The sequence below is a fragment of the Podarcis pityusensis genome (genome assembly GCF_964106645.2).
Source record: "Podarcis pityusensis genome assembly, chromosome: 1".
Taxonomy (NCBI): Eukaryota; Metazoa; Chordata; class Lepidosauria; order Squamata; family Lacertidae; genus Podarcis; species Podarcis pityusensis.
The window spans coordinates 59410515-59436098 of NC_138028.1; the positions used below are offsets into that span (position 1 = coordinate 59410515).

General features: G+C 41.3%; 1 protein-coding gene across 1 annotated transcript in view; it reads left to right on the plus strand.

Annotated features, from left to right (window-relative positions):
* The window catches only part of LOC308464883 (uncharacterized protein), a 179331-nt gene that overhangs the window by 90241 nt on the left and 63506 nt on the right, over nt 1-25584 (plus strand). The window lies entirely within an intron of this gene.

Sequence of the window (25584 nt, forward strand, 5' to 3'; positions counted from 1 at the left end):
CTGCCGAAGCATGAAGGAAACTCCCTCCCTCCCTCACCTCACATCCCATTCTCCAATGACCCACACACAGAGAGAGTCTAGGAGAGGAGGAGACAGGATGGAAACATTGAGAACTTACATTTCTGAAATTTGCTGGGCATTGCTCCCCCTTCGAGCCCCTCTCAACATGAAGTAATGTGGGCAGCTTTACAGCCACCCATTTCACTTTCCATGCTGTTTTAATGTGCACTCAATGATACAAATGAAGGGGGGGGGGAGAGAAAGAGAGAGGGTGTGATTCCATTTTGGGAACACAGTGCACTAACACCACCCCCACAACATACCCCCCTACACACACACACACACACACAGAGAGAGAGAGAGAGAGAGAGAGAGAGAGCTCTTTGTCATGGGTAGGCAAACTAAGGCCCGGGGGCCAGATCCAGCCTAATCGCCTTCTAAATCCGGCCCGCGGACGGTCCGGGAATCAGTGTGTTTTTACATGAGGAGAATGTGTGCTTTTATTTAAAATGCATCTCTGGGTTATTTGTGGGGCATAGGAATTCATTCATTATTTTTTCCCCAAAATATTGTCCGCCCCCCCCCCCCCACAAGGTCTGAGGGACAGTGGACCGGCCCCCTGCTGAAAAAGTTTGCTCTTTGTGCCAGCTTCTGCTTGGTAGCCTTCACCAACTTCCATTCTCTGCTCCACAGTTCCTTTTTCTGCCTACCAAATGGTGGGATCCCTGCTAGCAGTAGCCTGTGTAAAGTCCCCAAATGGGGCAGGGTGATGCTGAGCTGGCCCAAGATTGGCTGGATCCCCAGCTGGCTGCACTGCTATCACTTGACAGCATCACCACCCACCTTCTGCCATGGTCAGCATGGAGCAATGAGCCAACGCATGCAGCAGTGGCTCTGGAACTTCATCACATTCTGCTGCTGTCCAGCCAGGGTTTGGATTGTACTGTTGTATATTGGACCAGCCTTCCCCAGCCTGCAGATGCTTTGGTCTATATCTTCTATTATCCCAAACTTTTTTCCATGCTTGTTGGGCTGATGGGAGATGAAACCCAACAATATCTGGAGGGCACAAAGTTGGGGAAGGCTGTATGAGATGCTTATCCCAAAAATTTGGAGTCAGGCACAATCCAGTCTTAAGACTTCAGTACTCAAAGTACTTTACTAAGAAGAAAATTCCATTAAACTCAGTGTGAACTACTTGGAGGAAACGTATCTCAGAAAACCACCAATTTTGTTGCTCCGTGGCTTGTTTCTAAAAAGTGTCAAAGCTCAAGGCTTTGGAATGAAAATTTGGATATTCTCATGTGCAAGACCAATTGAAGTGAATGGATGCTGCTCAACCTAGATTATGTATTTGGTTTCCCCCTCATTCTTTCTTCTGTTTATCGATATATTATGATTCCTTTATTTTCCCTTTATGTAGTTTAATGAAGAAGAAGAAGAAGAATTATTTAATAATTATTATTTAATTATTATTTAGGGGAAACCACACATAAACATGCATATATCAGTGAACGTAACATGCAAAACTGTATATCGTGGAAAGTTTCTCACAAAATGTGTATGTTAGGCAAAATAGCACACCAAATGTGTATATTTGGAGAAATACTAGTGAATGCTGATGAATTTTTGTGAGGTGTGTGTGTGTGTGTAAACCAATGTGGAAATGTAGAGAAGTGAACTCAAATGAGAAGCTGGGACAACCCAGAATTGACACATCTGTCTATCGCTATTCTTCACAAAATGCAAAAATTTAGGTTAGTATTTAATGGAAGTATTTTGCTTTCCTCAGAAAACCCTCTGATCAAATGCCCATGGAAGCAATGGAAATCCTCCAGGCAAACTCCACTGGGCTTTGGTTTTTGCTCCTCAGAACACTGTAAATAAACATTCCGTTGGGCCTGTATTCTATTATAGGACCAGGATCAATATGTCATACTGATGAAGAGCAACCGATGGGCTTCAAGCAGCCCAAAACTGGGGACGCCATGGCATTCTTCTCATGGCTCTCCTCACGCTTAGAATTCAAGAAACAAAACAAAACAGTTCAGGGTCAGATGTTTCAGGCTGCCCTTAATAACAGTGGCCCTTTTGAACACTTTTCCTTCTGCTCGCTGCAAAGGTTAAAGAGTAGGAAATGCCTGTTTTGTTTGACCTTGTGGTCACAGAAACTGACAGGAATCATATTTAAGGCTCGAATGTGTGGTTATTTTTAGTCCCAGTAACTATTCCAAAGTCAGGGCTGAAGTAAATAGAAAGGAGCAACATTAGCAAAAGGCGTCAAGGTAAAATAGGGGCCATTGTTTTCGCTCTCCTTTTTGGGGCCTGACATGACTATTTACATCAGCTTCATGAGTTTAGCTGATACTTCCTCTCCAAAAGATGAATAACGTCCAGCCGGCTTACATAAGTGCCTGGCCATATTTTCACTTTCCTGTGTGACCACTTGGCTGGGATGCATATGAACCCTTTGTGTCCCTCAGCGCTTCCCATTTCCGAAGGATGCATCCTGCCTGGAAAATAGCAAAGGAAGGGAAACCGTTTCTAGCATTATTTCCTAATTAAATGGCTTGCATTATGATGGGCTTGCTTAATCAAAGTTCCTGCCATTTCTCTTCTTCCTCTTGTCTTGTTTATCAAAACAAGAGAGCCAAGCAATAGCAAAAGATCTATAACGGATGTGCAGATTCTGATCTTGGGAAACAGGGGTGGCAGAGGCAGAATTTTGCTCTGTCTGAATGGGGAATACAGCTGATCCCATACAGAAGCTATGTTATTTCGTATCGTCGACTGGGTTTTGAATATGCACTCCATCTTAGAGTTCAGCACACTTAGAATCAAAATGAATGCAAAAACCTCTTCCTGGGCTGTGGACAGGAACACTTAAAAAAATATAAATAAATAAATAGAATTGTCCATTAGCACCTTAGAGTCCAACTAAGTTTGTTCTGGGTATAAGATTTCGTGTGCATGCACACTTCTTCAGATACATTGAAACAGAAGTCACCAGACCCTTATACAGTATATAGTGGGAGGGTGAAGTGGGGTTTTTCTCAGAAAGGTAGCAGGAGATGGATGATTGACTAAATGGGTATGGGAAACCTGTTGACGACTGTTAACAACTGCAATTAGTCCTACAGGAAAAAGGAAGGGATAGTATGCAGATGAATAAAAATAGCTTTAGCATAAGTAATGAGACAAGAATCCAATATCTCTATTCAGACCAGGTCTCTCCATACTTTTCAGTTTAGTAATAAGTTGTAATTCAGCAACTTCCCTTTCAAGTCTATTTCTGAAATTCTTTTGTAATAAGACAGCTGCTTTGAGATCCTGTATTGAATATCTTGGGAGATTGAAGTGTTCTCCTACTGGAACATAGGGAAGGATGCTCTGTTAGTATTGAAATGGCACAGGTGAGAGCTGAGTGCAGGGTGAGGACCAAAGGTGGACCAGCTACCCCAGGAGGAGCATGGCGTGTGTGTCCCCCAGAAGTACTATCCCTCCCTTAACATTCCATAAACCCATTTATTTGATACAATTCATTTCATTCCTGACTATTGGTCCTACTGGCTGGGGTTGATGGGAATTGGAGTCCCAAACATCTGTGTTATAGTAAAGCAAACCATGTCTGGCAGATGGTGAGTGTATTGGGATAGAGAATAATTTCATCATGTTGGCTTATATGTTGTTGTTGTTCTTTAGTCATTTAGTCGTGTCCGACTCTTCGTGACCCCATGAACCAGAGCACACCAGGCACTCCTGTCTTCCACTTCCATGGTCAAACTCATGTTTGTAGCTTCGAGAACACTGCCCAACCATCTCGTCCTCTGATGTCCCCTTCTCCTTGTGCCCTCAATCTTTCCCAACATCAGGGTCTTTTCCAGGGAGTCTTCTCTTCTCATGAGGTGGCCAAAGTATTGGAGCCTCAGCGTCAGGATCAGTGAGCACTCAGGGCTGATTTCCTTCAGAATGGATAGGTCTGATCTTCTTGCAGTCCATGGGACTCTCAAGAGTCTCCTCCAGCATCATAATTCAAAAGCATCAATTCTTCAGCAATCATCCTTCTTTATGATCCAGCTCTCACTTCCATACATCACTACTGGGGAAACCATAGCTATATGGACCTTTGTCGGCAAGGTGATGTTTCTGCTTTTTAAGATGCTGTCTAGGTTTGTCATTGCTTTTCTCCCAAGAAGCAGCTGTGTTTTAATTTCGTGACTGCCATCACCATCTGCAGTGATCATGGAGCCCAAGAAAGTAAAATCTCTCACTGCCTCCATTTCTTCCCCTTCTGTTTTCCAGGAGGTGATGGGACCAGTGGCCATGATCTTAGTTTTTTTTAATGTTGAGCTTCAGACCATATTGGCTTATATACCACTGCTATAACAACATATATCCCCTAGCAGGCTTCAACAGTAACACCACCTGATATATTTAAAAACAATGATTTTTATTTATTTTAGAAAGCATGTGCCCCACCCTTCTAACACATTTGCATCAATTGTGGCAGCTTGCAAAAAGAAAAAAAGCAGAACCCCATAAAATAAAAAAGCATAAATCTAAAACAGTCTCAGCAGATAAAAATGTTCTAAAATGAGAGTCCCCCACATTTTAAAAAAATCATCTGTCCCAAAATGGGAAAGTTTTAACCAACCAGCAATAATAATAATGATGATGATGATGATGATGATGTAAGTGAGAGGAAAAGATGGGTCTCACAAGGCAAGGATGCTGCTTTGTCCCAATCCATCATACCCTGATCATGAATGGAGGAGGAGGGTGAAAGGTTTCTCCAACAGATCATAGGGAGTGAACAGGATAGCACAAGGGGTCCCTTATGTGTCCTGGCCCCAAGCCTTTTGGGGCATGCATATTTGAATATTTATGACCAAAAAGTAATTGGGAACCAGAGCAGCTGTTGTAGAATAGGTATAATATGAATCCATGACTGAGTACCCACTAACAGTCTCCCTGCTACATTATGAAGTTTACAAGGAGTCTTCAAAAGTCCCCCATGCTGAGCCCAGTGCAGTGATGGAACCTGGATTGAAATAACCTGAGTTACAGTGTCCTGATTTAACACCAAGGAATGGGTGCTGCTATCACACCAACTTAAACTGGGCAAGGTTCATTCACACTGTAAACCTACTATAAAAGTAAAATCAATAAAATGCATCATAGAGATTCTGGATTACTCTACCAAAAGTTTTCACAGAAGGAAAGGTCTTTGATAAGCTTATAAAGCATTGTATTTGCTGATAGCAATGCTTTGTGACTTGCCTTAGAAGGCTTAGAAACACTCAGTGCATCAACGGGCAGAATAGAAGTTCACCAAAGGCATAAATCATGTTGTATGCAAAGTTGTTTGGCAAGTGTCTCTAGGAAGGAAGTCCCAGGTGCCACCTCTGAAAATTTGCTGTTCCCTGTCACTATCTGGAACAGGGTGTTTTCTGAAGACCTTAAAAATCATGGACTGTCACATGCCATAATCATGTAGACTTCCACAATTGTAGGTGAGTATTGTGAAAGGAAAGAGTATGTATGTATGTATGTATGTATGTATGTATGTATGTATTTGCCACTAATATGCCAAAATACAAGCCAAAGTGGCATATAAGTGCAGAAGTGGCATCCTAGTGTGCCTCTTACAGTGCAATCTCTTTCAATAGGACATTACAGGGAGTACACAAAGGAAGGTGGCTACTTATGCATCACCAAAAAGGAAAAAAGTGGATCAGAAAAGAGGACATAGATCAGCATAAAATGTGCATATGCTAATATATATGTCTTGATCCATTAAAAAAAATACTTGAATTTTAATAGGACAAAATTCATTTCACCATCGTATAGAATATCGTCCAGGGAGCAACTGTTGATGGGCAATTTCAAGGCCCCCACCCCCTGCTCTCTCTTCTTATAGTTCTTATTCTTTAAACCAGACTTTGAGCAGACAGCCCTTTGAAAAAGAAAAAAAAGTCTTAAATTAGAGGGCTGTCCTCTGCAATGTAGGACACAGCCACCCTAACACAAAAGGTTGATAATAAAGGCAAGAGTATCACACCCCATTGACATAGTTTCTCAGAGTAACTAGCAAGGTGACAGGGAAACGGGAGAACCTGGGGATGTGTGTTACAATAAAGATATCTTTGATTGATTTTTATTCTGTCCAATAGATGGCAGTCATATACACTCAGGCATCAGTTTGAAAGCCAGGAAATTGGAGCACAGCGAGAAGCAGGAACAGATTCAAAGATGGAATAGCAAAAGCCAACATCAGGGAGCTGGGGACAGAGCAGCAGGCAAGTTGCTAAACACCAAATGCCATGAAGATATATGTGCAATGAGAGCTGGTCGTACAGACATGTAAGCAGATCATCCTAACGTTTGGACAAGACCCCCAGAATCCTATCCTATAAAGCTGCTATAGTTGACTGATCCATAAGGGTGAAGGAGGGCTCTGCTGCACCAACTTCTGCCTGCTCTCAGCCAGTACTCGCCTGCCTGGGCTTTTACTCACAACCAGTCTCAGGGTATCATCGCCTGCCAGCTTCCTCCTCTGTCTCAGTGTGGCCTTTGCAGAAACCAGCAAGCAGGAGGATGGGGACCAAGCATGCCCTTCTCTTGCTCTGGCTCCACTTGCTCTTGGTTTACCTGACTTCCACCCTACCAGGTCCATTGGGCACCCAACACCACTGGTTGCTGCTGAAGTACACTTAGCAACACTCTCCCTGCAAGCTGTCTCTGAACACCTGCCTTCTTTTCCTGCCCACCTGCAGGAAACCTGCGATCGGCTCAGAATGACCTGATGGGGTGAGAAACATGACACAGATTCAAATCGTGATCCAGTATATGGTGTGTATGTGTGTGTACTTTACATGGACTGTGACTGGAATCTATTTCATATCATTCTGAGCCAACTAGAAATTCCTGGAGGTGGACCCCGTGCATAAAGGAAAACAACACTTCAGAGGCATCTTGCAACAAGAGTGTGCTAGGGCTACTCTGTTTTTGTAGCAACTATGGCTAATTCTATTCAACATTATTCACATACTTGTAGCGTCAGTTCTTATTGCGTATATCTTCGTGGTATTTGTCTCCTTCCCCACTTTAAACCTGATGAGTCAACAGAAAAAACATATCCGTTTCCCACCAGTATGGCTTTGGCTTTCTCCCAAAAGATCCTTGGAATTGTGGTTTGGTGAGGGTGTTGAGAATAACTAGTCCCCTATACTAAACTACAACTCCCAAGGTTCCTTGAGCTGAGAGAATGACTTAAAACAGCCTTCAGTGTTGATATTGTACATTCTTTGAGCTTACTTTGCTGAGCCAATAAAGTGCCTCAAATGCATAATTTCTGCCTTTGTCCACACCACTGACTTTTCTACTACTGTCATGCTCCCCTCCCCTTTGCTTTTTGCTTTATCAGCTCTGTTTGTGTGTGTGTGTGTGTGTGTGTGAGAGAGAGAGAGAGAGAGAGAGAGAGAGAGAGAGAGAGAGAGAGAGATGCAAAAGCACTGCTGCAGTGGAAAGGGCAAGGAACTTTCAGCAGTGAAGCACAGAAGGACTCACCGTTTACTTTTACTTGTTCATGATGAAAAATTCTTAATCTCTGAGGTAAAGGGAGGCGGGGGAAGGTACCTGCATACACAGATGTTAGTCATAGGTTGGCTAAGCAACTGATGTAAGAGAAGGAGCATTATGGTCCATTTGCTACAGACCTACAGCTTCAAGAATCTTGGCAAGGGCAAGGGTGTTATCATTTAGATTACACTAAAATGAACTGGTCTTCAGCCAAAGGCATGTTAACAAAGAGATTTTGAACAAGTGCTGTTAAAAATGGCAATTTGTAGATTGAAAGGCGGAACTTTTGGGTGTGAATGTAAATGTTAGCTTTTAAACATCTGTATTTGTTAATGTGCAATGTGTAAACTCAGTTATCTGGGCTTAAGTTCGAGGCGGAAATTCAGGGGGTGGGATGCTATTTGAAACTGGCTTTGGTTAACTCTAGTTACATTTGGGTGCTGGGAAAAGTCTCTGCCTGAGAGCCTGGAGTAGCTTATACTGCCTGTGTCTCCCTTCTGCCATTGAAGTAGTCTATACTGGCTTAGATGGACCAATGGTCTGATGGCATAAAGAGGCATCATGCGTTCACACAGATGTGAAAAGCGAGCCATGGAACTGATCTATGCTTACTAAATTTTTTTATATTTTTTTCATTTTGGGATGATTGCTTCATTTATTCATTAATAAATGAAGGAATGACTAATTCTGGAAAAGTTAGTAACTAAGACCCATTGAAGAAAAGCAGCAGAATGGTTTGCCAATTCATGAGCACATTTATTTAGGAGTAAGCTTCAGTCAATTCAAGGAAACTGAATGCCATCTGAAAGCACAGAGGATCAGGCTATCATAGCCTTCTAGGCAATAAGAGATCAGTAAGTGATAGCTTTTCCGTGCGCTGCTCCGGTTTGCCAGAAGCGGCTTAGTCATGCTGGCCACATGACCCGGAAGCTGTACGCTGGCTCCCTTGGCCATTAAAGCGAGATGAGTGCCGCAACCCCAGAGTCGGTCACGACTGGACATAATGGTCAGGGGTCCCTTTACCTTTACCTTTACCTTTACCTTTACCTAAGTGATAGTTTAGATATCAGTAATGTGTGTTTTAGAAAGACAACATTCCTTCTCCAGACAAAAGGTACAAAAGGCATATTTGTGAATTCTAATTTGAGTTGACCAGACCCACTCTTCCCATCCTATTTAGCAGGGCAAGCCTATGTCTACTCAGAAGTAAGTCCTATTTAATATAATGGGGCATACTTCCAGGTAAGTGAAGTTAGGGCTGTATATTGAGTTATCCTTTAGATTTCACACTTCCTAATTGTCCCAGGGCAGCTCAGGGTTCAACCCTCACTCAACCTGATCAAAATGCATTTAAATTTTTGTGTATTGTGAGATAAAATTCCCATATATTTAAATCAATGAGTGAACACATATGATTCTCATGGTCCCTTCGAATTCTATGATTCTATTACACTGGAAGTATCACTTTAAATGTTTACATTACTGGGCCAGATCAGACAATATATGACATCATTTTCATATTTCCAACAAGTGGCTGACATTTACATATCATTGTACAATATTTGTGGTATTGTTACATACAAAATGTAGGCAAGTTTGGGTAGACTCCCCCACGAGCTGTGTTTCTTATACAACTTTCACCATAACATCCCAGAGCAGGTTACAACAATATAAAAATACAATATTAAAATCAGTTTAAAATGTTTTACAATCATCACAAGTTGTCACACTTGCTCCAGTAAGCTGGGAGCATGATGCTGGAGCAATCATGCATCCATTTCAGCAAGTGTATTTACGTAGCTATCGATTCATAGACCGCCTCTTAGCAGAAGCTCCCGAGGCAGCTTTAAATGGGATGTATGCAGACCACACTGTCACCTTGCCAATGTGGTTGTGTGAAGTTAGCCTTCTTTAGAAACATGACCTCCATTGTACAAAGCTAAATATTTGTGAGAGGGCACTTTGCAAATCAGCCACAGAACTGGGAAGAGAAGAACCCACAACTTCTCCTAACTCCTTCTCCCATCCCATACACTAAACATTGAGCTTTCCTCCCTTGTGAAGGGGAGAGAGATGTTTATCCAAACTATAAATAATTCAGGTCTGTAAAACATGGGCTGGAAATTATCTAAAGGCAGGCTCTCTTGTGAGACTCCTGGTTCATCAGAAAGAAAGAAAGACAGAGCTACCATGTACTTGTAGCATTATATTATTACATTCATGCAATGCCAGCTAGAAAGCATTTCAAAGCAGAAATATATGCAAGAAGGGTGAGTAGGTTTCTGAGAGGCAAAATAAGGGCTCATCTGTATTCACAACCAACCCATTCCCACATTTATTTACAAGAAGTAGTGGTGCAGTATTGGTAATTTCTGGTAGCCTTTCAAACTGGTGAGAATGTGGTGGTGGTTAGTCTAAAATGGCTCAGCACAGACAGTTCAAATAAAAACTATTTTCTAACTCATCTAGCAGGTATGGTGTGAGTTCCATGAGTTATATACCCATGGTGTCCTTCCATTCACAGAAAGCTCATTGATTCAGCAGATGCTTCTATGAATGAAAGAAGGGAAGGAGATTTTTGCTGATTCCTCTTTTCCTGTGCAGCCTCTGGTGCCCAACTAAATATCTTCAAGAGAGCTGGGGTACCCTTTGGGGCTGTGTGGGTGAGGTGCAGGAGTCTGCAGGAGAAAGGAAATATGCCAAAATTGTCCTCATGCTCCATCCATTCATGGAAGGCTCTACTGCATCAAAGAGCCTTCTGTGAATAGCATTAGATAAAACCTAAGGATGTTGGGTACTTTAGCACCATGTCCCTTGACCTTTGGGTTTCTGTTTACAGAGTTTGTTGTTGTTTAGTCGTTTAGTCTTGTCCGACTCTTCGTGACCCCATGGACCAGAGCACGCCAGGCACTCCTGTCTTCCACTGCCTCCCACAGTTTGGTCAAATTCATGTTCGTAGCTTCGAGAACACTGTCCAACCATCTCGTCCTCTGTCGTCCCCTTCTCCTTGTGCTCTCCATCTTTCCCAACATCAGGGTCTTTTCCAGGGAATCTTCTCTTCTCATGAGGTGGCCAAAGTATTGGAGCTTCAGCTTCAGCTTCACAGTCTGTCCTTCCAGTGAGCGTTTACAGAGTTAGGAATGGGAAAATCTCTCACTTTCAACTTCTCACTGTTTCTGATTTGTCCAGACTTAAGTTTGGTTCTCCACATATCCCTATCAGCTTCCGTTTTTAAAAAATTCCCTTGAAAATCCATTAGCATTGTAGTACAATTTCTTCCAACGTACATGTTAGCCTGCAATTTTGCCTCCTGCATGAAGAATTCTGTTTATTATTTCCACTAATATATGCATTCTTATGCACACTTTCAGGGGTGCTTGGATCTGGGGGGCCATCTTGCCCATCCCTCTAGCCTAAGATGAAAAATCCTAAAGTACTTTAGATAGCAGAAGATAGATAATTGTTCCCTGGTGGATCACAGACTAGTTCCTGGTGGTCTACGTGTTTGTTGGTTACTGGGTTTCTTGCAAAGAATCCATTCAATCTTTTCCTTAATTTTATCCAACAAGACATTCCTTATTTTCTTAAGAATGAGTGCACATTCGAAATCAAAACACCAGTTAGTTATGCCAACCGTTAAGAGATTCAGGATATGCACTATAGCATTGTAAACTTTAAATACGTTGGTGGCCCATGGAGATGGACCTTGCATGACTGAGGACAACCTACTCCTGACCTAGCATAATATGTTGTGCTTTTCCACCCACCATTTTTTTTTGACCCAGAGCCACCTTTGTTCTGTTTTGCCAACCTTTTAATATTACAAGATGAATCCTCCTTTCTGAGTCCATCTTCTAAAACTTACAATGGTGTTCCCCTATGCTGACTTTAAGCTAATCATTCCTGGTGGACACAAAGTCCCCATGCTATTAAGATTTGTCAAAAGTGAAAAGACACTACGGCAGAAATACTTGTTGTGCAACTAAGCCTCTAGACCCACAGTGACAAATTACAACAGTGGACCCGTGGGAAAGTATTTATTTTACCTCTAGGTATAATTATAAGGAATAGCAAAACTGTTCAGACCTTGCCAGGAAGAGCGTGAATATCTAAAAAGACGGAAAAACTCTAAATTCCATTACCTGAACAAACACGTTAGTATAATAGAGAAAAAAAGTAAACAAAACAGCGCTGCCAAAACATTGAGGTTATGATCCATCAACAGCTAGATTGAACTTTCATTTTTAACATTGGTAATGACTCTCTGACTCCTGAACATAGTTTATAACAAGCCAGGTTTGATAGGTGGGGCTCAATAAGTCTAATAATGAATCTTTCCAAGCCAAAATGCTCTCTCTCTCCTTTTCACATCTTGGAAGCCATTTCTCCAATTTGGCAGTTGTAAGCAATTGCTCCCGCTTTTATTAAAAGGTTATATTTTATTCCCTAGAATCTCCTTGACTTCAGGAAAGTGATAAATATAGTAAAGTGGTTTTTGAAAGCTAGTAAGTGTTAGACATTCCGGAACTAGGCCACCTTTCTGCAATGGAAGCCTAGTTTCTCAATGGAATTGGATACTGAAGAGCAGAATTGATAGCCATCACAATTATACTGTAGATTTGACTAGAACACCTACTCAAAAACTGCAGGTTCAGTGGCCTAACCTTGACACCACTTATTGCAAAGTATTCTCACCAAGGCAGATGTAATTATTTAGAGGTAAGCAGGCTAAGTACTGCAATGTTTATGATGGGTTCATTTCTCAAAGTGTCAGGTGCCTGTTGACATTCTAAGTGTCCTCCTGTCCTTAACTTTGAGTTGGAAATGTGGCCAATAACAGATTTTGTGCAAGATTTCTAGGGCTTCCGCATTCCTTATGCAACATAAATGCCACAGTGTCTCTCTCAAGACATTTGGCAACTGTGATGTAAAGACCCACATAAAAACAACAAAAATGTTAGAGGAAGTTTTGCATCACCTCTCACTTAAGTGGAAAAGAACATCCATTCTCATATTTTGAATTTATTACTAGGCAAGGCAGAAGATGCACTGGCTGATATTAACACTTCTCCCTATTTGCATAGCAGAAAAGCATAATGTTGAGATTCAGGAAACACAGATTTAACTCTTGACTCATTTTCAGAAGAACACTAGATTAGATCTGGAATATAAAGCAGTAAAGACAGATTCTTCCGCTTATTGATTATTGCAATTGCTACTATTTATACTACAGTCCAACCCCAGAGAACAGTTTCAAAGCATTGCAATGCCATTTTATTTAGCTTGGAATCTGGGGTCCCATATTAAATCACAGAATCATAGAGTTAGAAGGGATCCCCAAAGGTCATTTAGTTCACCTCCTGCAACGCAGGAATCTCAACTAATGCAGGAAAGGGAAATTTCATAGAAGAAGAACTATTCAGAAAGAAAACCACCCCCAAACATGTCAATTCATGATTCATAAAGACTGACCTTTGTTTATTGCTAACCCAGAATCCCACCCTGACTGTAAAAGGTGTGTTGGAGCAGTTCTCATGGAGCAAATCACTAAAACCCAATAGGAAATAGTTTCAAGTTCACATTTATTGTTTATATCATCAGAAGATTAAGATAAAAGAAGATTAAGATAAAAGAAAAGTGCCAGCAAGAGTTTCAAGTTCAGGCTTATTGTTTATATGCATCAGAAGATTAAGATAAGGAAATTGCCAATAAATTGTTGAAATAAAGATAGAGAATTCTTTGAGTGTAATTATTACATAAGACAAAATCCTATACATGCCTCCCTAAAAATAATTGCCATTTGGTTAAATGGGTCTTAAGGGTAAAGGTAAAGGCACCCCCTGACCATTAGGTCCAGTTGTGGCCGAATCTGGGGTTGCAGCGCTCATCTCGCGTTATTGGCCGTGGAAGCCGGCGTACAGCTTCCGGGTCATGTGGCCAGCATGACTAAGCCGCTTCTGGCGAACCAGAGCAGCGCACAGAAATGCCGTTGACCTTCCCACCGAAGCGGTACCTATTTATCTACTTACACTTTGACGTGCTTTCGGACTGCTAGGTTGGCAGGAGCAGGGACCAATCAACGGGAGCTCACCTTCTGATTGGCAAGTCCTAGACTCTGTGGTTTAACGCACAGCGCTACACGTGTCCCTTTAAATGGGTCTTACTTCCTTGTAAATCTGTCTACAGTTGTGATCTGATTTAGCAAAATGTGTCCAGTTTGACTAAGAAGCATATTAAATCAGATGCTCACTAGTGCAGGCGATCAAAACTGAACACATTTCATATAAATTTACATGTAAATAAAGATTTTCTACAGATTACTTTTTAGTGTTATTATGGCTAGCTAGCTAGCTATCTCTTTCTGAATTTAAATAGATCACCTTGCAATGCATGGGGAAATGCACAAGGTCTTCAGCTTATGTCAAAAAGACATTGATGCAGATGCCAGGCAACTATTCTTGGGGAGAATGATCTACATTCATACCTACAATAAAGAAATCATTTTTTTGCACGACAAGAAAAAACAAAATAAACAAACTTAAGTGATGCTAAATGTAGCAACAAAGTCTTCCCCAATAGTCCCTACTACAGTGAAGCTGCTAGCGGTGATAACATGTCCCAGCCTCTTCCCAGAGAACTTTCAAACACAGTAACTAGTTCATCTGGCTGCCTTAACTTATGGACAACTTGGAGAAACAAGTGCCAAGGGAGGAAGCATGACAGAATAGGTGCTCCTGGTATCCTGATGCATGGAGTGGTCCATCACTGAGGATAGGGGATGGTTCAAGTAAGAGGAAGGTCAGAAGTCCAAGGCAAAACAGAATCAGCACCTTGGAGAGGGACTGAGGCATGTGTTTCAGGACCATAGTTAGTGTTCTGCAGTTGAGACAAAACATTCAGGTTGTCTTAGCAGTGACCTGAATCAAGTGACAGAACTTTATGGCTTGGGCTATAGAGAGGCATTGCAGTAGATAATGAGTATAAGAAAAAGATGGCTGAAGCCTGTCTGAAGGAGGAAGCAGGCCCATCAATGTCACTCAAGCATTTTCTTCAAGGCACCAACTTCTTAAGGGGGCAGGGAAAACCTCAGCCATTTATGTTTATGTTACTTTAGAAATTGATTTACTTTCCTTTAATTAACACTACTTTACTTTTCACATACGCCTCAAGGTGGCTACATCACACACATTATCACCTCTCCAGCAGTCCTCAAAAGCAGCAGCTTTTTAATAGAGGCTCCTAGGGCAAGGCACAGAGCAAGTGGAATAGTTAAGCCCATGATGTCACACACAGTCAGCCTCTCCTTCCAAGAAATAGCTGAGATTTGGATAAAACAGCACACAAAACTGGTTTGTGACCATCTGAGGACTCCTGATATGCCTCTTCCACAAGTTTTCTCTGAAAGCTTTTCTTGTACATGCATTACGGCTTCTGGGCTCCAGCACAGTTGCAAATGGCACATCTGAATAACAGATTAGCTGTGGTTTTGATTAGTGGAGAAGCTGTATATCCTTTGTTTTTCAATCCTGGCCGAAACCTAAACATCTTCTGCAGAACCAAGTCTCTGTAGTACTTTACCATGGGATCCTCCATATGTATCCTGACATGCTACATTAAAGGGAACTCGGCGTGGTGGATTATTTGAACAGGGTAACATTCTGCGGGTGGGGAGATCTACCCTCAGCTGTAACCATTTTACCATGAAGATTAATGTGGTGTCCATGGAAGCAGCCACATGTTCATTCTTGTTCCTTTGGCTCCGATGTGTCATCATGATTTGTTGCTACAGATGCTGAGAAACCAAAAGATTTCTACTTCAACTTGGATCCTCATTCAGAAATCCAAAAACAAGTGAAGCACTGCTACAGTGCCAGGGCCCTTTGCGCTTGTAGATCTTGGGGAAACACACTTGACCAGGTTTTCACAGTTAGGGTGGGTAGTATGACAGCTCATTTTCAGAGAATAGCCCCACCCATTTAGCAGCATGTCAGTCTACTGTGGTGCAGCCACAGCTTTTTACTTGTTTCAACACATAAGCCACCACGTGGACCTGTTTCCTCATGTGCCACTGTCTGAAAACACCTTGCTACTCATGAGTTGGAGACAGGCTTAGAATCATTCCTTTCAGTGTCACTGACAGAACTCTGGATCGCTCCTCTGTTTGTAGCATTCTTCAGCCTCCATAAATTATCTTGGGTTTTGTGCTACTTGACATATATTTGAGCTTAAAGGTGGAATATGTGTATGCATATGTGTATGTGGTGTGGTAGTTAGGGTATTGGACTAAGACCTGGGAGTATTCTGCTTCCAATATAAAGTTCATTTAGTTTTCTGGGTTTTCTTGGGCAAAAGATTGGGGAAGCACAATACAGAGATTACTCTGAGCCCTATAATTGCAACCTGTCACACCAGAGATTAATCTGCAAGAACCATAGCGTCTAACTTGCACAACTTTGCAAGAAGTTGCTTGTTCCAATCAACTTTGAAACTTATTTCTCACAGTCACTGATGGCCCATCTTTGCCAAAAAATAAAAACATATTTTCCAAAACATTGCTCTCCAGATTTCATCGTTTAGCATCTATTTTTATCCAATGCTGTACAGAAGTTATACATGAGTGACTTCAGATGTCCAAAGGGTTATTAACAGTTCCTTTCATAGTCAACTCAACAGTGGATGTTCCTGTGAAACTACACAGGGCCAAGAGGGTGTTTCACATTCTAACTGAGAACCTCACTTTGAGAGATTTACAACAGAAACTAGGTAGGACTAGGAGTCAAGATTTACTCCCATCAGAATCAAGATTTACTCCCTTTGGAATCCACTGGAGTTACTCATCACAGCTAAAGTATTACTTACTTACAGGACAATCTGAAATACAGGAAGCTGGCGGAATTTACTCTGGCTAAGTTAAACTAGTGTAAATTAACACTACTCCAGACTCTGTTCAGGAGTGGGGCTACTGCTGGCTGAGCCAAACTAAGCAGGGCAGAGGGAAAGCTAGCCTTTAAAATTGAGCTTGACTTACACTACCCTTTTTGTCAATAAAGGTTAGTACTGGGTCACCAGGTCACGTGATCGAGCTGAATGGCTGAGCAGTACTATTGGAAACCGCTTTCATGTTTCACCTGTCTATGAATATCTATTTTCTGGCTGTCCTCATCTCCTTTATAATCTATTTACTTTTATAATGTTTTTCACATGGAGATGGGAAGAAGGATCTAACACAGGTAAATTGTTGTTCTGAAAACTGTGTTACAAGTGTAACATTGTTGTCAGGTAAAGGAGGGCAAGTTCTGAGTAAATTTGCGAGCTTTTCTGTGGGCTCACGAAAAAGAAACTGCCTTCTTGTATTTGAAAATGAAAGATAGCACTAATAGGCGATTCGTGGAGTTTTCCGTGCATTTCTCATGAATCAACAAAACTCTTTTTAATTTAGTTTTTAAACTAAAGTTCACTTTTTAACTGAGCTCAAGTCAACTTCAAAGACTTCTTCCTTTTAATCTTAACTCGTTAAAAATTCCTATTCATTTCCCCCGTCCCACAGCTGCCAGTCAGGTCCATGGTCCTGAAGTCCTTTTCCAGTTGCGGACTATATGGTGAAAGCACACCACGGACGTTTCATCCTAACAGTCCCCAAACTTGTTTAAACCCAAACTAAACATTTTAAACCAAATCACTCTTCTTGCTTATTTGTCCAAACCATGCTCTAGCAACTTTGGCAGGGGATGGGGGATGTTGGGAAGAGCCTTTCGTTTGCCGACTGAAGAGGGGAGACCAGATGGAAGAAGAAAACTCTGGTACAACCTAGCTGTCTAGATTCAGTGCATTGGTCCCGCTATGGGTAATAATTTGGGGGGAAGCGGGGGGAAATAGATTTCTTCACCAAAGGCACCTATACCGTATATTACTTAAGAACACATCTCGCTGATTTCAATGAGGCTTATTCCTGAGTGAGAGGGTGGAAGACAGTAGCCCTAGTTACCATAATGCAAACCTATCCACACATGTAATTTTGTTGGTTGGGATTCAACTAACTAGTCCCACTTGTGGAAGCCCATGCAAGGACCTTTGCTAGTGCCAGGGGGCTCACCCCCTCTTCTCCCTACCACACAAAATGGTAGGGGTTCAGAGGTAGGTGGGGTTCAGAGAGCTCCTTGAACTGTGTACAGTGGGAGTTGAGGGGGGATCATTCCATCTGGCAAGTTGAAAAACTTGCACCGATGGAACAATTGCCACATACGCTGAATTATTCCCTTTATGGCTATATATACCCATAAATACACACTATATCATCTCTCTCTCTCTCTCTCTCTCTCTCTCTCTCTCTCTCTCTCTCTGTCTATCTGTCTGTCTGTCTGTCTACCAACTATCTAGATCCAGATACAGTATATAGATTGTGTGTGTGTGTAATTTATATTTCAATAACTTTATGATGTTTTCTTCATACGTAAAGTCTGTTGAGTTTATCAGTATTTTCTTATGAATATTTTACATTATTTTATGTAAATCATTTAGAGGGTTGGTACAGTGGTACCTCTGGTTACGAACTTAATTTGTTCCAGAGGTCCGTTCTCAACTTGAAACTGGTCTTAACCTGAGGTACCACTTTAGCTAATGGGGCCTCCCACTGCCACTGCGCCACTGCTGCATGATTTCTGTTCTCATCCTGAGGTAAAGTTCTTAACCCGAGGTACTTCTGGGTTAGCGGAGTCTGTAACCCAAGGTGTTTGTAACCCGAGGTACCACTGAGATATATATATATGAAAATATGAGCAATGCTTACGTCTTGTTAAAAAAGAAATAAATAAGTGAAATCCCTAAATTCTCAGTATGGTGTCAGAATAGGTGTCACTGACAGATTTCAAGATGCAAGGGCACTTTGGGTTCATGTGGTCTGATCTTTGTACCTTATGATGTATTCGTTAAGACCTTCAGTGAGTGAGACTGAACACTCTGATTTGGAATGTGCTATTCTTGAGGGCAGGGTTAATTATTTTTAATTGTTATTGTGAAGTATTGCTGAAAACCCCATTCGGACCGAGTATCCCATGACCATTGTTTTCTTTCCAAACAGCGTGCTAGGCCTCATGAGAATATTGGAGCCTTTGGAGAGACATGTAATTATTGGTAGCCCCACTCTGAGAACACAGGAGTGGACCTGGCAGTCATCAGGGAGCTATCATTGCCTGTGCCACCAGCACTGAGGAGACCACCAGGGTGGTGTAGATAAACATGGCAGGAGTCAGGAGGGATTTCTGGATGCAGGGCCGAGAGGAGGGCTGTGATATATCTTATTTATCTTGAAATCGGGACTGAGCTTTCGTACCGACTGCTACTGATTGCGGAAGTAAGCTAAAGAGATAAGGTTACAATTCAATTTAAGATTGCCTTTAGATATTTAGAACACACATGTCTGTAAAAAGGTGAAGGAAACACTCATTGCTCAGGGTTGTCAAATTCGCTGGAAATAGATGGATTCCAGTTTTAATCCTAGCCTGTGGGCTCCGTCTGTGTTTCCATGCACGCGGTGCACACAGAATTTACTTGTTTGGCTGTCATTGTTTCACTCCGTTTAGCTTAGGCTGGAGACAGATCCTGGTTCTGAGCGCTGCAAGTGGCTGTAAAAAGAGCTTTCGCTTCCCAAGGTGTATAAAAGCATTTATCGTGTCTTGTTCCATCTTTCCCTTGCATACCCGGTTTGTGGGGTTTCCATGTTATTTATTTATTTATTAAACCTTCAAATCCCCTTTATCATCAGGGAAAGCTGCTGAGTATACACAGCAGAAATCCATCTTTCATACTTAACCAGCCTTAGATGGTTTTCAGACACCACCAAATTACAAAACTCAGTCCAAGGAAATGCATACTTAATCCAGGCAAGATAGGAGAAGTCTTGGTCGGTGGGAAATCCAACCTGAAATAAGTTACTCGGTTTGTTCTGGATGGGGGAAACCAGATGTGCAGTCTGGGAACACATGGGAGCAAAGCAATGTGAGTCAGAACCACAAAATTCCATTAAAACTCCATCCCTACTTTAGATTATCCACCTTGTTGCCTCTGGTGAATTTGAGCCCCTGCCTGTCCTGACACTTCCTTGTTCCCAGATGAGTTCAGTTGGGTCACAATTCAAACAGACATACAGTGGTACCTCGGGTTACAGACGCTTCAGGTTACAGACTCCACTAACCCGGAAATAGTACCTCGGGTTAAGAACTTTGCTTCAGGATGAGAACAGAAATCACGCAGCAGCGGCGCTGTGGCAGCGGGAGGCCCCATTAGCTAAAGTGGTACCTGAGTTAAGAACAGTTTCAGGTTAAGAACGGACCTCCAGAACGAATTAAGTTCTTAACCCAAGGTACCACTGTATCTGACACTTTTTCTGACATCAAATGCATAAAAAGATACCACTGGCTCTAAGCTTGCCAGTTCTCCTACTTAGGATAGAAGATCTCTTTTGACCTAATCTTCTGATTTATTTTGGATCAAGACCAGGTCTCTGAAATGATGTTTCCTTAAGTGCTGGTATTGTTAATTAAGATAAATTGCCCCCAAACTTAGATAAGCTTGGTAAATCAAAATAAAACGTTTTGAAACACTAGCTCCTCTGAAAGATCTGTAAGCAAACTGCATAACTTACTGTTAGTTACTATGCAGTGCAAATCTGAAGTCAGGCAAGATGAACTTTCAAGATTTGACCCATCTGGCCGTTCATATTTAGAAATACTTTTCAATTAACTAGTATGTAGCTTTTTCATTGAGCTGATTGATAATAAAAGCTAAGCAAGCAATTTCTAGAACAGAAAAAGCTGCTAAGTGAACAATATTCTTCATTCACAGCTGATCATTAAATCATAGTGATATACAGGATCTTAAATGCTTCGGTAGAAAAAAAAGGATTTGAACCATTGTAAATGTTCTCTTTATTTCCATTATGGGTACAAGGAATTGGGAGGGGGAAAACCCTGCAGGATTAGAGGGAGGTTCTTCCTCTTTAGGATTTTTGAAAACTGGAAAGTTTATAGGTTCACCTTTGGTTCACATATGGGAAAATTGCTAATAGCTGGAAGAATCTTGCTGATCTGTCTTTAATACCAGCCTAGATTGTGATTAGGCCATGCAAGACACATTAGTGATTTGCCAATGCAGTCTGTGAGTCGAATGTTACGGTTGATTGTTTAATCTGCATGTTGTATTGTAATAAAATAAAATATGTGCCCAGTGAGAATTCTTAACATAGCCATGTGTTACAATTCATAAATCGAACTGCAAATGGCAACCCTGTGAATTTTGACAATGGCCTCATTCTGGAAGCAAGCAGCTGAACAACCAGTGGATTGACCACTTCATTTTTCTAAGGCAAGGGCTCTTTGAGAATAGGTATTGACACCCCAATTTTAAAATGCTTTTTTAGTTCGTCAATCTTATAGTTCTAAAGCAGGGAGGATGGAGAAATGTGTTCAGTTCACATTTTTTTAAATATGAACCTACCTAATTCATGTTTTCCAAACCAATACGCAAACATAAATGCAGCTGTCATAGTTCTCCAGATTTTGCAATGCAGATATCCAACAAGAAAAAAAATAGAGCTCTCTCTCTCTCTCTCTCTCTCACACACACACACACACATTAGGGAAAAGTTAATACAAAAATTGCATTTTATTAGCAGAAATTTCAAAAATAGGCTTCTTAGGGGAAACTACAAACAATAATATGTCAATCTGGATATATTTTTCTTGCTGAGTTCTTTTTAATCACACAGTCCTGCAGAAATGAGGCAAACAATTGGAAAAATTGAAAACTGAGAAAAATGGAAAATCATACATTCATCTGTTCCTACTGTAAAGTCCTAGTAAAAGGCAGTGTGTGTTGAATAAATAGCAATAGATCAGGGAATTTCTGGTTGATAGGAGATGGCAAATTAAATCTGCAATATGAAATGCACTCCCTAGGAAGTAAGCCCCACTGAACACAGCTCAACTTACTTCTGAATTAAACGTGCATAAGATGGCATGGTACAGTCTCAGTATGTTTACTGAGAGGTAACTCTCATTGGGGCTTACTCCCTGTTGCAAGTGTTCCCGGTATTACATCAGGACTGATTATTCCTTACTGCTGTTGTTATGCGTAGAGACTCCTAAAAGGCAATGTTAGACTTCAGCCTCAGTAAAGAGTAATATTGACCATATGTGTGATTCTGTTGCTGTTCTTTGATAACTTCTCAGGACATGTGCATTTACAACAGTAGAGCATTTCATGGGGCTCCCTGGTCCCTAGAAGACACATTAGATCACACACACTAAGCTGAGCTAGTGTGGAGCAATAGTGGCATTGCATCCAGAGCCCTGGCAACCTGCCTGGGCCCCAGGAGTCTAAAAGCTGCTTAGCTTCAAGAAGCAGAGTTGGCCGACTCACCTCTCTAGCTGTCCTTCAATAGCTTTTTTTCTGGGGAGGCTTGTTCAGAAGCATATGTGAAAAAGATGATAAAATCAGGGGATGCGATGTAGGGCAATACAATACAAAATTCCTCTATCTATTCCAAGGTATTAAAAATTGGCAGGCCATGCTTAATAGCTTTGCTTTTAATAAGAATAAGCCCAGATGGCTATGAAAAATCATTATAGGAAGGCTATAAGGGGTGGGTGGAGCTTATCACACTCAACTCTTATGATGCCTTCCAACTCAACCACTTGAGCTTTATTACCACAAGGCAAATACAAATGGATCGACCTAGAAGATGAAATGATTCCAGACACAAAAATTTGGACACTGGATATGTCCATTTACTGAATTGTCTGAAAATAAGTTTAAAACAGTACACAATCTGTTATGTATTCAGTGGCCTGTGTTTGCCTGAGCTTGAGTCTGGACTAAGGATTCTGAGCCACTGTGTTCTGATTCGATACATGATATCAAATTACAGAACATTTCAGGATTTGGGCCTCTGCCATTGGCCCTTAAACTTTGAGTCATGATTCGCAGCTTGGAAGTTTAGACAGCCAATCATGTTGGGAGTGGGAGTGGCCCGTGCCTTCAGAAACGTATATAAGCAGTTGCTTTGCCCCTGTTGTCCAGTTCTGTTAGTTCAATAAAGGTTATTGCTGTTATCACTGTGTCTTGCCTCGTGGGAACCCACCTACACTTCACAATCCATACACATTAAGCATGCCACAAATTTGGAAAAGATGGCAGCATCACCTTGGTCCATTGACACCTTGGTCCATTGACCCCACCTGACTTGCACCCCCAGGTCCAAGATCCAGCTCTGCACAATGTTATTCTTTCATGGGAGAAAAAACACCTATTTAGACTCAGAATTTTTTTTACATTAACGATAAACCTAAAGAACAATTCAAAATTAATACAGGAAATCAGGGATAGTCCTGGCTACAAGAAACACAGTTTTCTCATCTATTCGCAGGTAAAGCATTGGCAACACAAGCCACCAGACCCCTAACAAAATTTAAAATTAATCAACTGAAGTAGAGGACATAGAGATAGAAGTCTGGTCTCTATTATATACCAAGAACTTCTAGACTTAACCACAGGACCACTAAATAGTCTTAAGAATGTCTTGGGGAAAGACCTCAACATTAAAACATAATATTCTATATGGAACATAAACTTTTGAAGTCTGCATACATACATACATACATACATACATGAGAACTCATAAGTGGCCCTGCACTCAACTCAAATTTCCTGGAGGGAATATGGGCAGAAAGGTACATTTCTTTACCTTGGGTGGAAATGTCCATGGGTCTCTCTCTCTCTCTCTCTCTCTCTCTCTCTCACACACACACACACACACACACACACCTGCAAAGGAATTATTAACTTGGTTCTTATGACTTATCCCTTCAATCACAGTACAATCACTATTGCAATCACTGAGAAGATAACTCATAAACTTCCCATCAGGAAAGGCAAAGAACCGCTGGAACATTTCTATGCTACCTGGTGGATCTTCATTTCTTATGTTTCCAAAAACAACCTACAGGATTCCTCACCCACGCCAAAGAGAGAACTAAGGTCTTTCCGATTAAAAGGACAGATAAAGTACTTACCGCACTTAGCTTATAACATATACAGTGGTGCCCCGCAAGACGAATGCCTCGCAAGACGAAAAACTCACTAGACGAAAGGGTTTTTTGTTTTTTGAGCTGCTTCGCAAGACGATTTTCCCTATGGGCTTGCTTCGCAAGACGGAAACGTCTTGCAAGTTTGTTTCCTTTTTCTTAACACCGTTAATACAGTTGCGACTTGACTTCGAGGAGCAACTCATAGAACGCAGTGTGGTAGCCTTTTTTGAAATTTTTAAAGACTTTGGTGATTTTTGAAGCTTTTCCAAAACTTTCCCGACACCGTGCTTCGCAAGACGAAAAAAATCGCAAGACGACAAAACTCGCGGAACGAATTAATTTCGTCTTGCGAGGCACCACTGTACATGTCAGTACTAGTATCTAAGTTCTACATGCCTACCCACCTGGAATTTCATTCATTTGTTGACCAAAGGCTTGTGCTTCAGTTGCTATAATGCACACACACTGCTTATTTCAAGGCAGCTAAAGGCTGGATTGATAATTTCATTTTTTACAGAAAGAGCTACCTTGCCCAACTTAATTATTCTCTTTTTAATAAATAAAAACTTCCTGTGCAATTATTTTTAAGAGGAGCATGAGGCTTTTTCCTGTTCCTTTTGCCATCCAAATAACCTTTAGTTCTTGGAACTGGAACTGACTTGCGTGGGTGTAGTTTGGTATGAGAATGGAAAGCTCTCATAATTACCAAACACACCTATATTGCTTTAAGTGGAAATAAAGGGATAAGAAAAGCAAATCCTGATGTAAATAGCACACTTCCTTGAATACATAAGTGAGGTAGGGTTGAAATTACTGGGGGTTTGTTCCTTATTTCAATTTAAAAACAAACAATAATACATAAGAACATCAAAGCCTTCCAGTGGGCGCGATACAAAGGTGTACACATAAGGATTAAAGACAATTATAACTTATGAGTAGCAAAATATCCACATAACAAAGGGAAAGGAACCAAAGGCAAAATGGGAAAGTTGAGACTAGATTTTAACTCAGTAACACATATTGATTTCTTCCACTAGATCTTGTTCTCAGGTGGATTTCAGACCCACGAAGTGTGGAAACACAGCATTCAAAAGTAGCACTCAGATTTGAGATATTAGACCATGGGTAGGCAACTAAGGCCTGGGGGTCAGATCCGGCCCAATCGCCGGCTCGCGGACAGTCCAATCATGCCAATTCCCGGACTGTCTGCGGGCTAGATTAAGAAGGCAATTGGGCCGCATCCGGCCCCTGGGCCTTAGGGTGCCTTCCTCTGAGATAAACTCTTCATATTAGATTAATTTAGCAGATATGTCATGTTACAAATGGTGTTAAATTCTAGTATATGGTTAGCGATTCTTTCTAGCAATTTTTTTAAACGTTGCAGACATTCATGGCATATGCAAGGCACTGACATTATCTTTTCCCTGTGATACAACTGGACCAAATAACTTTGAGCACAAGTAACTTGTAGGCTGGGCCCTGGGGATGAAAGGAACAGCTGGATGGCACATTCATTGCTTTCCTGTGCTCGTGTGTTTGGAAAGGTAATTTGGAATAAGTCTCCAAGGCAGATATTAGCCACTGTTGTCCATCCAATTCATTCTTTTATGAGAGAAGATTCAATGCCAATTCAAATCTAAGTTGGCAGCAGTATATATACAGTATATATTTATATTCTTCAGCTTTATTATTTATTAAATTTATATACTGCCCTTTATTCAAAGTTCACAGGACAGTTAACAGTATAAAAACATAAAATACTTAACACACACACACAAATACCCCCCCCCCCATTATCTTGAGATCCTTAAAAACTGACTGACAAGTCAACACGTAAATGTCTTCAGGGCAGACAAAGTACAAGTAACTGCAAGGTAACCTTAGTCATACTGTAAACTTCAGCAATAATTGAAGGTGCGGC